Genomic DNA, 15,571 nt, shown 5'->3' with positions numbered 1-15,571 from the left:
GCCAATGCTCTAACCGCTGAGCCAAACCGGCCAGAGCTGGTTTTATAAAATGAGCTTTCCAGGAAGTGTCTGACCGTGTTCCATCACTACACAATCAACATACTGAAAACCAATCTCTTATATCCCATTGCAAAGTACAACTGGCCCTTGAACACAGTAGAAAATCTGTGTACACCTTGTGATTCTATAGTCAGCCCTTCGCAGCTGTGGATTCAACCAACCGCGGATCAAACACAGTTATTTTCCATCTGTGGTCAGGGATCTGAGGCTGGGAAACCACGGTGGGGAATGCGAAAACACTGTGAGGTGTTGCTATCACCACGGCTCCGTGCGAGACACTTCTGCGAGGCTGGCCGGCCGGGCGCTGCTCTCCTGCCGCCACGGTGGCTGGCACGCCTGGGCCTTTCTGTTCCTGTGTTTCTGGGCCTGACATTTCTAGTCTTCCCTTGTATTTCCATTTTAACGCATATGGAAAGGTCCATCCAGGCCCTGGACGAGTAACTCAGTTGGTTAGAGCATCGTCCCGATATGTCAAGGTTGTGGGTTCGATTCCCTGGTCAGGGCACATACAAGAATCAACCAATGAATGGTTGATGCACAGATGGATGGAGCACCAAATCAATGTTTCTCTCTCCCCCTACCCCCCCAAAAAGCCAGACTCATCCACTCACACCTCTTCACTCCCTTTTACTTCGTCCTACAAAGACAGAGTAAAGAGGGTGTGGCTAACCTGAGCGGCAGAGACTGTGATGGTTGCTGGCACCTGCTTTTCCAGTGGGCAGGTTATTAGCCCCAAAGGCTGGGACCAGGACCACTGGCTCTCCCCGTGTCCAGAGACGGCAGCAGGCTCTCTTCTGCTTTCTGTTTTGGAGCAGGACACACAGCCTGGGCAGTGTTCACCAACCTCCGTGAGGGCGTGGCCACAAGCACCCCTCCTGACCAGGCGCTGATGGGGGCAGCCAGGCCTCTCTCCTCTGTGTGGCCGGTTGTGTGAGGCTGATCTAGGCACTGAGATTTGAGCTGAAGGAGATCCAAGCCCACTGGGGCATCTGCCACAGCTGCAACCCCCTTTCAAGACTTCACCAGAGCCTCACATTGAGGTATCAGGGACTTACCACCAATGAAGTGGTTCAATCACTCTTCACTTAGAGAAGAATCCCATTATACCCACTCCCATCCTGTCTCTGAAATCGTAACTCAGGGAAACATCTGTTCATTCAACTGCTTCTGCCCACTTGTCACAAAGAAAGGCGGCCATGTGAAGAAAGGACTTTGCCTTGGAAAAATCTAGGCCCTCAACCCCTATACACATGGCTGCAGCTGAGACCATCTTGCAATTAATCATGTTGTCTCTAATGACCTATATTCTATGAATAGCACACCAATGATTTAGCCCTGGCTCTCTCATTGACTGATTCAGTCCACAATGACTAAGGCTGGTGACTACGAGGGTCTCACATTCTCATCTCCCGTCCTTCTCGCCCACCCAAGGTAAGCACTGTGGTACAGGGCTCTAAGGACTTCACTCAGAAGAGCCAGAGGGCCATGTCATGCCTCCAGCCTTGTCCAAGGAACTCCACGGTGCAATGGCTCAAGACAGACCCCTGAAGAGAAACTGCTCAGGGAAAGCAACAAAGCGTGACCATTTCACGCACAGCAGATTGGGTAAAATGTCAGCCTGACTCCACCAAATGTGTTGAAGTTGTGGAGTCGCGGGACTGTGTCACTGCGGGGGGAAGGACCCGGAAACAGACATTTGGAGGGCACAGCTGGCGGGTTCTTATACAGAAGGAACAGTAACCTCAGCAACATGCTTCAGCGCCCCCACTGACTGGGCTCTGGGATTCCCTGCCCAGTTCCCAGACCCATGGGGTTTTGCAAACAAATTCTCATTCTGGCTTGAAGCAAGAGGTTTTTACTTTGACTTTTATATGCCAGGCACTGTTTTTAGCTCTTTAACTATCAACTCATTTAGCTTTCATACCAAACCTGTGAAGTAGGGTCTACTAGCAACCCCACTTTTACCAGACCAGAGGCACAGAGAGGTAACTAGCCCAAGATCACACAGCAAGTAGGTGGCACAGACAGGAAGGATTTCAACCAGTCGGTCTGGCTCCAGAACCACCACCAATGCCACCTCCAAACACAGTTAAAAAGAGCACAGGCTCCAGTAGATGAAAAAGCTGTGGTACATTTACACAGTGGAACACTATGTAGCTGTAAAAAAGAATCTCTTACCCTTTGAGACAGCATGGAGAGACCTGGAAAGTATTATGCCAAGCAAAATAAGCCAGTCAGAGAAAGACAAATATCACATGATCTCACTTATATGCAGAATCTAATGAACAAAATAAACTGATGAATAAAATAGAACCAGAGGCATGGAAACATGGAACAGACTGGCAGATCTCAGAGGAAAATGGGGGGTGGGGCGGTAAGAGATTAACCAAAGAATTTATATGCATATATGTATTGCCCATGGACACAGACAACAGGGTGGTGAAGACCTGGGGTGGGGTATGAATCGGGTGGAGGGGGGCAATGGGGGATTAAGGGGGAACATCTGTAATACTCTTAGTAATAAAGATTGAAAAACAAAAAACAGAGTACAGGCTAAGCCTTGAAACCTATGTGATTCCACTTTCGGACATCAATTTCAGATGGATCAAAGACCCAGATACAAAAGGAAAAATACGAGTGTGTCTCAAACATAACCTAGGAGCACATTTTCATGCTGGGGTAGGTGAAGGCTGCTCACTCAGGGATTCTGAGAAAGTGTTTGCTCTCCTCACAAAAAGGGTCAGACTCACCCACAGCCCTGTGTCCCTTCCAGTCTGCCTTTTCCCAGTGTGGAATGTGAACGTGACACCTAGACTTGAGAGGATCCCTCTCGTACCCAGAACACTGCTCTGTCAGAACAGAAGGGCTAAACTCTCAAGGTGCCCCAGCCTCCTGGGAAAGGTGGGTGCAGTAGCCATCTGACGGTTATGGGCGGCACTGGCATTGACTCTGCCAAGCCATTGAGCCACATCCTCTCCCTCCAGAGGTTATGTGGTTCAAACACCCTCCCAGGTGTTGCAGTGACATGCACTTGCGTATTCCGACACCTGCAGCCGAGTGCATCCCTAACTGAACATCTGCTACGGCCAGGTTCCAGGAGCCACATGCTGTATCAGCACCTGGAGAGTGTGCAAACAGCCACCAACATAGATCTGAAGGTGTCCCCAAAAGACTCAACTCAGAAATGAACGTTGGGCAATTGCTGGGAAAGATTTCCACCAAGCATGGTTGCTCAGAGACAGCCAGAGGACCTGAACTGGGAACAGCCTTCTTTCTCTCTACAGCCCTGTAAGAGATCAGGGAGACTGGTTTCGAAGGCCGGCCCAGGGCACCAGCACAGCTGCACCGTGGTCTGCTGGCCCAGGCTCGCTGGCAGGGGAAGCCCTGCAGAGTCCGCGGATCCTTTTTCCCCGTCACCGGGCATTTGCTGCATGTGCCAACCGTTAAGCCTCCTCCTGCACTCCCATAAAAACAACCTGTCAATGTGGTTTCGAAGGCTGGGTGCTTTTCCACAAAGAACTCTCTAGCTCCCAGCTATGGGACGAAAGACAGAACAGCAGTCAATCTACCGAAACAGGTCAGGCTTTCTATTTTAATCCTCTTATTCATAATATATTGAAAGGGAAGAATGAAAAAACACACCCACGCATAATTAACAGCAAGAACATCTATGGTTACTTAACCTCTCCGGGCCTCAGTTTCCTCACCTGTGAAGCAGGGATGATAATAGGGCACTGGGAGGATTAGGAAACTGCTCCATGACAATGTTTAGAGCAGGACCTACCACACAGTAAAGGTGACCTACAATTACTTCTGCTGCTGGGGACTGAAGCTCTTGAGACAGTTCAAAGCCACCCTCTGGTGAACCACAGAGAAAGGCGCTGCTCTGATTCTGGCCACTTCGGGAAGGAGGGAGGCTTGAAGGTCCAGGCCAGTGGCCCCGGGTACTGCAGGCAAGCAATGGACCCACTGAGTGCTAACTGACCACCTGGGAGCCATTTCTGCCTTTTTTCTAAGGATGCAGAGCTAAGATGACATCCCCCAACCTCCTTTGAAGCCAAGGGCTTCAGTAAGACGTAAGCAGAAGTTGTGGGCCTTCGGGAAAGTCCTTACCAGAAATACAGAGCTGGACTACACTCCTGTGGCCCTTGCCACACCCACCTGGACCACAGACTCACTGGCGGGACTCTGGCTGTCACACTGGGCCATACAGCCGCCTTAAGGATGAAAGACAGAAGAAGCCTGCTGACTGTGGGGCTGCCACAGCCCAGGACTACAAATGTCTGACATCTTAATTTCTTTTTTTTTTTTTTTTTTAATCCTCACCCGAGGACATTTTTCCATTTTTTGTTCAGGTAGAGTGGGAGGGAGAGAGAGGAACAGAGAGAGAGAGAGAGAGAAACATCGATGTGAAGGGACACATCGAGTGGTTGCCACCCGCACAACCGACCAGGGCCGGGGACAAACTGCAACTGAGGTACGTGCCCTTAGCGGGAACCGAACCCGGGTCTCTCAGGACCGCAGGCCAACACTCTAACCACTGAGCCAAACCGGCCAGGGCTTAATTTCTTTTTTTTAAATAAGGTTTTATTTTTTTAATTAATCCTCAACTGAGGATATTTTTCCATTGATTTTTATTTTTTATTTTTTATTTTTTTAGAAAGAGTGAAAGAGAGGGAGGGAGAGAGAGAAAAACATTGACATGAGAGAGACACATCAATTGGTTGCCTCCTGCACAACCCCAACCAGGGCCAGGGATTGAACGTGCAACTGAGGTACATGCCCTTGACTGGGAATCGAACCCCTGACCCTTTGGTCGGTGGGCTGATGCTCTAACTGCTGAGCCAAACTGGCCAGGGCCAAATCTCTGACAACTTACTCATGAGAGAAACCACCTTCCATCGAGTTTGCACCATTGTTAGGTTCTGACACCTGCTACTGACAGTCAAATGCACTTTCAATTAATACTGTAGTTTTACACGGCAGATGACCCAATGGGACAGTGTTTTATGCCAGATAAATCCTTCTAGTAACCTGCCACCATTTAAAGTGTCCTCTTTAGGACCCTTGTTCTCTCCACAATCCCAGGTGGAAAGCTGCACACAGGATTCCCTACAGAATGGGGTCACCATCATTGTGCCTTAGAAGGAGGTAAGACGAGAACTATATGAGATATACGGAGTCGTTCAATCAGGATGATTAAGTCCTACTCTATGCGGGGACCGTGCGAAGCAGGGGCTAAATACGGTGAACAAACGCGAGGCAGCCCCTGATCTTACGAAGCTTCCAGCCCGGAACACGGGGCAGGAAACACACAGGCGAAGGAGTACAAAGGTAGTAAGTACAAATGGTGAGAAGTCACACATGGGAAACCAGGGTTTTAGCCCAGAAGTAAACAGAAAGGAGAGGGAAGCCATGTGAATAGTGGGAGTAAGAATATTCCAGAATGTTCATCATCTGAAGAATGGAGAAACAAAACATGGTACATCCGTACCATGGAGTATCAGTCCACACAAAAGGAACAAAGCATCGGCACGCACAGCACGGATGAGCACTGCAAACATTATGCTGAGTGAAAGAAGCCACCAAAGACCACATGTATATGATCCCACTGATATGAACTGTCCAGAACAGGCGAATCCAGAGAGACAAAGAGCAGATCAGTGGTCGCCAGGGGCTGGGAGGAGGCAGAAATGGGGGGAGAGATGGCTCATTTATAGGGTTTCTTTTTAAGCCGATGAAAATGCACTGGCGTCAGAGGTTAGTGATGGCTGCACCATTTTGTAAGTATGCCAAAAGCCATGAACTGTACACTTTAAAAGGGTGAGTTTTATGTCATGTGAATTACATATCAATTAAAAGACACTCAAAAGGATAGCCAAGTCGAATTACTGGATTGGTAATAAAGTTTCTGGTGAAAGTTAAAAAGAAAGGAAAAGGAGGACCCGGGAGGCGGAGGAGGGTGCGGAGCCTGGTGCAGAAGGCGCAGGAGCCCGTGCGGCCTGCCGGCTGCGGCGGGGGAGCGCGTGCCGTGGGACGTGGCAGAAGCTCGCAGGCTGCATGAGCCACAGGCGGCCACGTGTTTTTTATTCTAAGTGTGATGGAAGCAGAATGATGTGTTCTGATTTACATTTTTTAAGGATCTTTCTGGCTGCTGTATAGAGATTGTTGGGGTGGGGTGGAGGGGAATCGAAAGAAGCAGGGAGGACAGTGTGGTGGCTGCTGCGGTGTCCAAGGAGAGGGAGTCGTGGCATGGACCAGGGGGAGGGCTGTGGAAGGGAAAGGAGGAGGCAGGTGAAGATCTGTTTCAGATCAAGGACCAACAGGCCTGGCTCACGGATTGGCCACGGGGGGCGAGGCAGAAAAGAGAGATTGAAGAATGATCTTCACGTAGTCTCGGGAGTTTTTCCAAAGTGATTTTCTGCCAGATTCAAATAGTGCACAGCACAGTAAGAGCAGTCTACCAAATGCCTGTTAAATGAACTGACTAGATGAACCAAGTCACTGCCCATTTTTTCTCTTTTTGGTAGGGAACATTTTTGCATTTTTAATAAAGATGTCAATTCTCTCTACATATACACAGATAAGCACACACACATATCTCTCCACATAAATATTATATCCTTACCTATACCTATGTCTGTAGCATCCACTGGTAGGTAGTGGTCCACCAGATTCCACCAACTACTCACCTACTCAAACCAGAAATGTGAGGTTCTTCTTTTTTATGTACACACACCCTAAGCAACATAGCGCTGCTGAATCAGTAACAACCGGTCCTTCCTTCTCTGAGGGGTCAGAGGAATAGACACGCCAGTGAGAAGTAACCTCTCACTTCTGATAGCGACCTGCAGGAGAGGAACTAAACCCTTGGCCCTTCGGTCTGATGTTCTAATCACTGAGCCACACCGGCCAGGGCGAGTGGGCACTCATTTCACTTTCAGGGTTTGGTTTTTGTTTTGCCCCTGAAAACAACGCCACAATAAAGATCCTTTTGTCCTGGGGCCGTTTTTCTGTAGGGCAGATTCAGGAGTGGCAGTGCCGCCACAAAGACTATTTCGGGCATATTACAGAGTTACCATACAGAATGGTTCCAAGATCAACATATGGAACCGCACGTGTAATACGGTTTGTTTTCATGTTACGTATCTCTGCAAGAGCACACCTGGAATGGGTGTCCACAAGGGAAGGGAGCTGGGTGGCCACGGGCAGGGAGACTTCCTTTCACTGTGTATCTTTTCTTAGGCCAGCTGGACGTTTCATCACATGCATGCACTGCTCATTCAAAACCGAATCAATACAGAATTTTCCAGGCTGTCTGCTAAAACGTTTGCAATGATTCATGTGTCCTCCAGCAACTTGGGAGAGTGCTTAGTGGAGCTCATTAATGCCCTATATTTTTCTCCTTCAAGGCTGTCCCTCCTCCGCCCCTTTCTCTCTTTCTCTCTTTCTTGACCTGGTACGAGCTGAAACATGTCTAGTTTTACCTGCTCGTGATCCACGAGTCCTCATATTCCTCAGCCCTTGGGCAGAAGGCAGCTCCCAGATGTGCTAATTTAGGCAAGTCATCCTGGCCGGCACCTCTCAGCAGCACAAGAGAAATGCAAGCCAGGGTGGGAGCCAGGTCGTCTTTAGTGACCTGAGGGCGCAGATGGCAGAAAGAGACAGGAGCAGGGCCTCTCTCTCCCCACATGTTCGCAGTGCACCCTGTTTTAAACTCATGTTGGCTGACCTGCCTCAGTAGCTGAGTGGCCTGGGGTCCCCCAAACGCCCAAAGCCTCTCGGAAAGGGCCACAGAGGCCTGCAGCAGCAGCTGCTGTTTGTGGGACCTGACCTCCAGGAACAATGCCAGAGACGAGAAACAGGAGAGACCAGGGGACAAAGAACACGGAAGCATCAGGCTCAGACAAACAAGAGGCCTTCCTTTAAGCCAGTCACCCTCTATGCCTGGCCCAGAACCAAGGGCCTCTCTCCCGCCACTGCTTTTAAGCCCCACCGTGGCTCCCACTACGGGAAGACAAAGCTGACAGCGATGGGCCTGAGCGCAGCGGCCGCGCCAACACAGCGCACCTGCCATGGCCACACCGGCTGTAGCGCTGGACTAACTGCAGAGGGGAGGGGTCTGAGCATGGCCGGATGAGAAATCAGCTGGTGGAAGGGACGGGATGGGAAAGCACCAGCCATCTCAAAACTGGCAGCAAGTGTAAGCTCCAATCTGAGCTTGGTGCAGTGGAGGCCCCAGCCCCAGCGCAGGTGGCTCCCTCCACCTGGAATGTCCTTTGTCCTTAATCCTTCAAGACTCAGCTCAGCAAAGATGCCTGCCTGTGGGTATTGGCTGGAGCAGCCTCTGTGAGCGGGGCAAAAGGGAGCCGACTTGAGTGTCCCAGCAGGGATGGGCTGACAAACTGTGATAGACACACGACAGAATCCTGCATGTCCCTCCTTCCCTACTCTCCAAGTCCATTAGCAAGTTCTGTTGCCACTATCTCCAAAACACACCCCAATTCCATATCCTCCCCTCCCCCCACTTCCTAGGGCAAGCTACCACCATCATCTTTCACCTGCAGAATTCTATCAGCTCCCGCACTGGTCTCCCCGAGCCCACTCTTCCCTTCCTAGGTTCTATTCTGCACACACAGCCAGAGGGAGCAAATCAAAGAAGGATCACATCAGATCGCTTTCCTGTTTCACACCTCTCAACACCTCTCAAACCTCATCTCCTCCCACTTTACCCACTGCTCAAATGCTCTCACCCCGCTGGCCTCCTTCCCCCTCCAAGTTTACTCCGACCCCAGGACCTTTGAATACTTTGCCCTAGTTATTCTCAAGGCTTCTTCCTGCCAGTCAGGTCTCCCGTGACTGTGTACAGTAGTGAGCAGGCATGAAACACAATGCCATGGACATCTCACAGACATAATGTTGCACACAAAGGCCAGACACAAAGGAACACTTATATAAAGTATGACTGCATTTATAGAAAGTTCAAAGTCAGGGATGAGACATCAAGAGTGGTTTTGTTGGGAAGAAAGGAGCAATTGGGAGGGAGTAGGAAAGGGACTTCTGGGGCCTGCAGATGTTTTCGGAGCTGATTACACGAGATTGTGCAGTTGGTGAAAGTTCATCTAGCTACATGCTTAATATGTGATGTGCCCTTGGCCTTTTTCTGGATGTATATTATAGTTTCATATAAAGTTTACAGAACAAAACATTTTGGCCGCCCATGATCCTTCCTATGATTTGGGGATTTTGCATCTATGAGCCTTGGTGGGAGGCCACGCTCCACCACTTTGCAATAGTAAAATATGACGAAGGCCAGGAACAGGCTCTCACAGCCTCCCTTGCAGCTAAGCCACCAGGGCAGGATCTGGGCTGTGCTGAGCAGATGCCCCCGCACCCCTCCATGGCCTAAGTCAGCTTGCAGAGCCGGGGCTTATTTCCCTTGGTGTTTTAGAGCCCAGAGCTGCGGCCTGGCCCACGGCAGGGGCTCAGTGAGCAGACCCCCACCACACACATTTCCTCCCCCAGCAAAACAGTCACAGGATCGGGCCATTCTGCACTTGGGAGAACATACATTCTTTCTTTTTCATTTTTTTAAAATCCTCACCCGAGGACATTTTTCCATTTTTGTTCAGATAGAGTGGGAGGGAGAGAGAAGGGGGGAGAGAGAGAGAGAGAGAGAGAGAGAGAGAGACATCGATGTGAAAGGGACACATTGAGTGGCTGTCTCTCACATGACCCCAACCAGGGCCAGGGACGAATCGCAACTGAGGTACATGCCCTTGACCGGAATTGAACCTGCTGCTCACTGGTCCATGGGCTGATTCTGTAACCGCTGAGCCAAACCGGCCAGGGCAACATACGTTCTTTCTTTTTTTTTTTTATCCTCACCCGAAGACATTTTTCCATTTTTTGTTCAGATAGAGCGTGAGGGAGAGAGAGGAAGAGAGAGAGAGAGAAACATCGATGTGAAGGGACACATCGAGTGGCTGCCACCCGCACGACCAACCAGGGCCAGGGACAAACTGCAACCGAGGTACGTGCCCTTAGCGGGAACCGAACCCGGGTCTCTCTGTACCCCAGGCCGACGCTCCAACCGCTGAGCCAAACCGGCCAGGGCAACATACGTTCTTTCAAGACATGTTTACTGAGTGTCTACTGGGTGCCAGGAACTGGTCAGGCACCAGGGATCCAGGTGAACAAAATAGTGGAGCTGACAATAGTGGGAAAGATAAACAACAAACAAAATAAGTAAAAGATATGTTAGGTAGTGCTAAAGAGAAAAATGGAGAAGGGAGACGGGGACCTCCCTGAGACGGCAACGCATGAACAAAGGCTTGAAGGATGATGTGGGAAAACTGTGTGGGGATGAGAGAAAGCTGCCCTAGTAGCAGGAAGAGCCAGCACAAGGGCCCTGAGGCAGGCATGTACCAAGGATCTGTGGAACCCCGAGGAGGCCCACGTGCCTGGAGCACAGCGAGTGAGGAGAAGTCACAGGTGATGCGAACAGAGCGTGTGGGACCTGGTTGGCCACAGTGAGCACTTTGACTCTTACTGAGGGTAAGATGGAACCATGGGAAGATTCCCAGCAGAGGAGGGATGGATCTGCTTGGGTGATAACAGTGTTCCTCTGGCCCTATCCAACCCTCTTGCCTTCCCAGGATGGAAACCAATCTTGACAAGAAACAGAAATTTGGTCATTTGTATGGCAAATGTCTATGAGAAAAGAACAAGCAGAAGGCTCTCCACCTGCTTCCTCCAACCCATCAAGGCTTCATGCTGGCCAGCCGGGCTCTGTGACACGGTTAACAATCCACATCACATTACAGACACCAGACCCTCCTCCACTGGCCACTGGGAGAATCCCAAAAGCTGATGGGAAGCAGCTGAAGGCCACGTGGCCGAGAGAGCACCGCCGTGGTGCTCCGCTAGGGCCAACACCGAATTCCAGCGCTGCCTCCAGCAGCTGCGTGACCCATGACTCACTACTAGACCTTCCGAGTCCCAGCTTCCTTATCAGTAAAGTGGGAGAGGGTGGGGACAGCAATTTCCACCCTTGATACGCCTGTTGGGAGGGTTAAATGAGGTGACAGGGATCAAGTGATTGGCAAAGTGCCGGGCACAGAGAGAGCCCTAAAAGATGTTAGCGAAGCTGTTATGACAACTGAAATACCAAAGAAATCATGGCGACCTTATCAACTTCTCAAGGCTGAGAGGGTCCCTTGGGCAAACTGGACTCTGAGAATATTAAGCAGGGGGCCGAAGTGAAGGGTCCTCCTGAGGGGAGAGGCCTTCGGAACGGAAGTTTCTCTCTCCTTCTACCTATTCCCCACGGAACAGCTGCCCAGGAGGGCTTCACCCATGCCAGCGCGAGGAGACGGCCACAGACAGCTGGAGGAGCGGGCATCAGATGTGCACGGGATGGATGAATGGCTCAGCCCGCCACAGGCCCCCACACAGAGACCCCGGCCTGCATCCACCTCTCTCAAGGAAATGTGAGAACAGAGTTTCCACAGCATACAAGGCAGCCGGGAACTGCCTTGCTCTTCCCCCTTCAGAACAGCAGTGGCGCCACGCAAGGAGGGCAAAGCCTCCGGGGGCCTCGGGTGCGCAGCCGGAGCATGGGGGTAACAGTCACTCTTCGGGCTCGTTCACACTCACTCAGCACATACTACGAAGCCACTGCTCCGGCCCAGACGCTGCTCTAGATGCTGAGATAGAGCAAGAAATGAAACAGACAGATCCCTGTCCTCACTGCCCACCTGCTAAGGGGGAGGCACGCAAAGCAAACATACCACATTTACAAAGAAAAATAAAGGCAGGAACAGAAAGCAACAGGGAGGGCCATTTCAGAGAGGGTGCTCAGGAAGGCCTCTCTGAGGAGGTTACTCAGCCGTGCAAGCAGAGACCTGAGTAATGTAGTGAAATTATATATAAACACATACATGTACTTACGTAACCTGTATGCATACAGCCAAGGACACAGCACCTGCTACGGAAGCTAAGGTGAACTAGTTTGATAGGTAAGAACGTTCCTGGGCTGCCCAGAATCAGAATCTTCCCGCAGATTCCAACACGCCCTCTGTGGCTGAGACGTGTTAATGAAGGGTGTTCCTTTTCCACGCGTGGCAGTGTACCACAAACATGGACGGCGCTCCCTATCAGGACCTGACCCCCTTCATCGCTGCAGTGTTGCACGGTACAGCCTGAAGGATTCATCCACTCCACCATTAATGGGCACACTGGATAGTTCCCTTCCTTTGCTCTACAAACAGTGCCCTAGAGAGCCACCTTGGACACAGGTCACTTCTCAGGCTTGGGAGCATCTGTAGGCAAAAGCTCCCAGAAGCGGAACTGCTGAGAAAGGAAGGTTGTGTCCAAGGGTCACGTTGATAGATATTGTCAAAGTCCCGTCCAAAGTGACGGTCCCATTTTCCCTCCCCCCGGCCCTCGACAAGCCTGCTTCCCTGCACCACTGCTGTGTGTGTGCACCCTCTGCTCCTCCCCTCTGACGGGTGAAAACTAGTCTCTCGGCATGACTTTAATGGGCATTTCTCGTACTATGCACGAAGCTGGACTATCTTTTTATGCGTCTTCGAGGCGTTTCCTATTCCTACAGGTGCTGCCCATGGAAAGTATTCCATCTCCCTAGAAAGGATTCTCATGCCAGTGTTCAAAGCCCTCCTACCTCTCTTGCCCCTCTTCTACTCTCCAGGCCCTCGACTACAAAAGGACTGGAGCCCAACATCCCGTCACTATGTTCACTATGTCCCTTCTTCTGCAACCACGATGCTGGGGTGACGGCAACACGGGCCTCGGAGAGCTGTTGCAAGGATGCAATAAGATGACAGCAGGTATGGGACTTGGAAAATGGCTGGCATTCATGCTCAATAAATTACTGTCATCATTATATTCTGTTAAATGGGAGTAATCATTTCAAGGTTTTGTACGTAAACGTGCTTAGCACCATGCTTACTGTCAAGTAGCCACTCAAAGGACAGCGACCATTTTTATTATATTACTATGAGCATTCCGTTCATTTCCTCAGCAAAGTTTAGTAAGGCACATATTTGGCAGAAGGGGTTACACCTTTAACAAAACAGACTTACTTGGTCCCTGCCTTTGTGGAGCTGACATCACAGAGGACGCAAGGCCCTGGCTTTGTAGGCTGACCAGTTAGGGGAAGGATGCGGTGTTTAAGGAGACGTTTAAGGAGAGGTCTGAAAGAGGATGGCATGGGCAGGCCAGAATGGGCAGGGGCAGGGGCGAACTGAAGGGAGAAAGGAAGCTCTCCAGAGACAGGGAACAAATGGCGCACCCTGAAGGGACTGAACGCAGGCCAGGTGGCTGCCGGGCAGAGCGAGGGACCTGCAGGATGAGCTGGGGTCAGGTGGCAGGTGGGGGCCTTTCCATAGGGGCAGCTCTGGGAACGTGGAGGATGCACAGAGCACCCTCGCCCTCTGGCAGCTCAGGAATGAAATGAGGTTTTAATGTCACTACGGTGGAGTGCAGCCCATCTGCTGTCCTCAGGGGTCTTGCTTAAATGACTCCCAGCTCAGAGGTCCCAGGAAGAGGACACAGAAAGCACCTAGGACAGGACAGAGGGAACAATGACTCCCATCTTTGCCTGCCTACAGTTGACTGGCCCAGAGAGAGCATCTGGCCTCTGCCGGACCCGTCTCGAGAACACCTTCCCTGGCCCCAGTTAATGAATCCAAAGGAAGACATCTCACCTTCCATGGGCTGTGCCGGGCTGGAGCTGGGAGAATGCAGCACTGCTTTCTTTGGGAGCCTGTATACATGGTGGACAGCTTGGTCTGTGGATGGCCAGGTTGGCCACCAAATGAAGGGAAAGGTAGAAAGAGAGACTATGAATGTGAGAAAATGAAAAAAGCAGGCAAGGGGGAAGCAGTGAAGAAGAGTCCTGACCGAGGCATGTGTGTTCTGATTCCAATCCACAGGCTGGCTGCTTGCTGGCACCCAGCCTTTCCCCTGTGAGTGGTTTTGGGTGGAAGCAACTAGCCCATTAACAATCCCACACCCTTGCCAGTGATTGGTTCAAGGGAGGCCACATGACCTGTGCTGGTCCAATCCAAGGGGAGCTCAGAAGCTTTGCACTATGGTTGGGGGACAGATTTCCTCTCTCAGGCCAAAGCTGAGGAGACATTAACCTGGATCAGGGCTGGCAGCCAGTCTGCAAGCTCCAGGGGACCCAGGCTTGGGGATGACAAGGACATCAGAGGGAAGACTGGAGGGACTGAAAGAAAGTGGGTCACTGATGATAGCCCTGAGCTCCTGGATCAACTAGTCCAGAACCTCACCCCACTGCTGAGCTTTCCAGTCATGTGGGCCAATCCTTTCCCCGGGGGTTTATGCCTGTTTGAGTTGGTGTTTCTTTTCACGCAACCAAGTAACTGACTGGTACACAGTCCTTCCTGAGGCCTTGTTTTGTTTTTCTGGGCCACCCCAGCACTGGCTGGTGACATCTCCTACGTCTAAGCTGCCGAGACAGCAGGCCTGAAGGTACTCTGAGAGAGCAGTGCGGCACTTTGGCAAAGGACTTAACGCGCACGCGGCCTCCCACCCCAAGTTTCCCCAGCTGTGAAATGGGAACAACAACACACACTTCCTTGGGTGTTAAGAGGATTAAGCACGTTAGCAATGATTATCCTGAAGCACTGAAGGGTGGCTGAAAGGTCTCAATCTCAGGCAGCAGTGAGCTACCCCCTCCCCCATCCTGTTTGCTGTCCCTTTGTTCAGGTCAGCGAGTCCTTTCTTCAAACAGTCCCAAAGAACAGCCAGCCCAGATTCTGTCGGGAGGGTGGCAAATCTGGTCTCAAGGGGGGAGACCTGAAGGAAGGAGATTCGACTCAACTTCTCTGGTAGCTGGGCGGTGGAGGAAGCCCTCAACGGTCTGCTTCGCCATCAAATGCAAGCTGGGGTCTAAAGTTTCAAAACACAGGCTGGGGCCCAATCCCAGGGGAAGACAAAGGAAAGAGAGCCCGGATGGAGGAGAAACCGCGACCCAGCAGGTTCCACAACTAACTGCAGGGAGGAGGCTCCCAGGCTGGCTCGCAGCCACATCCGCTCTGCGCAGCCATGAAGCAGCAGAAAGAAGGGACCTTGCCACGTCTGTGTTTACAACTGGGAACTGGCAGGGGCAGGGGCGACTCGGAAACAGACTCAGCCAGGAAGTGAGAACTGGAAGATGCTTCCACAGCAGCGCCCATCTGGAGACCCCAGCCACAGCTGGGAACAGTCAGAAGCGAGGCTTATCCCGAGATGGACACCGAATTCATTTTCCCATTTGCACCTGGCACGAGTTACCTAAACGTCACTGCCTTGGGGAACCTCTGGGAAGGCCCTATCCTCTGGCTCACAAAACCCTCCTGAACATTTAGAACACAGGACCCACCCGTGTGACCATGAGTTTCCTGCTGGCTGTGAGCTCCGACGACAGGGTCTGTGTCTGCTTTGCTAACTGGTACCTGGCCCAGAACAGGCCTTCAATGAA

At 51.3% G+C, this 15,571-nt stretch overlaps 1 protein-coding gene across 2 annotated transcripts in view; it reads right to left on the bottom strand.

Moving 5' to 3' along the window:
- Positions 1 to 15,571, bottom strand: part of SIPA1L3 (signal induced proliferation associated 1 like 3) — a 225,288-nt gene that overhangs the window by 135,625 nt on the left and 74,092 nt on the right. Inside the window, exon 3 of one of the 2 annotated variants that reach the window (XM_036274267.1) lies at positions 13,791 to 13,874. The exons of the other annotated variant lie outside the window; for it this stretch is intronic. The gene's annotated coding sequence lies outside the window, so the exon portion shown is untranslated. The remainder of the gene's footprint in view (positions 1 to 13,790; positions 13,875 to 15,571) is intronic. 2 annotated transcript variants of the gene reach the window in all.

The sequence above is a fragment of the Molossus molossus genome, unplaced genomic scaffold (genome assembly GCF_014108415.1).
Source record: "Molossus molossus isolate mMolMol1 unplaced genomic scaffold, mMolMol1.p scaffold_m16_p_21, whole genome shotgun sequence".
NCBI lineage: Eukaryota > Metazoa > Chordata > Mammalia > Chiroptera > Molossidae > Molossus > Molossus molossus.
The sequence above is the reverse complement of the archived record's forward strand: the minus strand, read 5'-3'. Positions and strand labels throughout refer to the sequence as shown.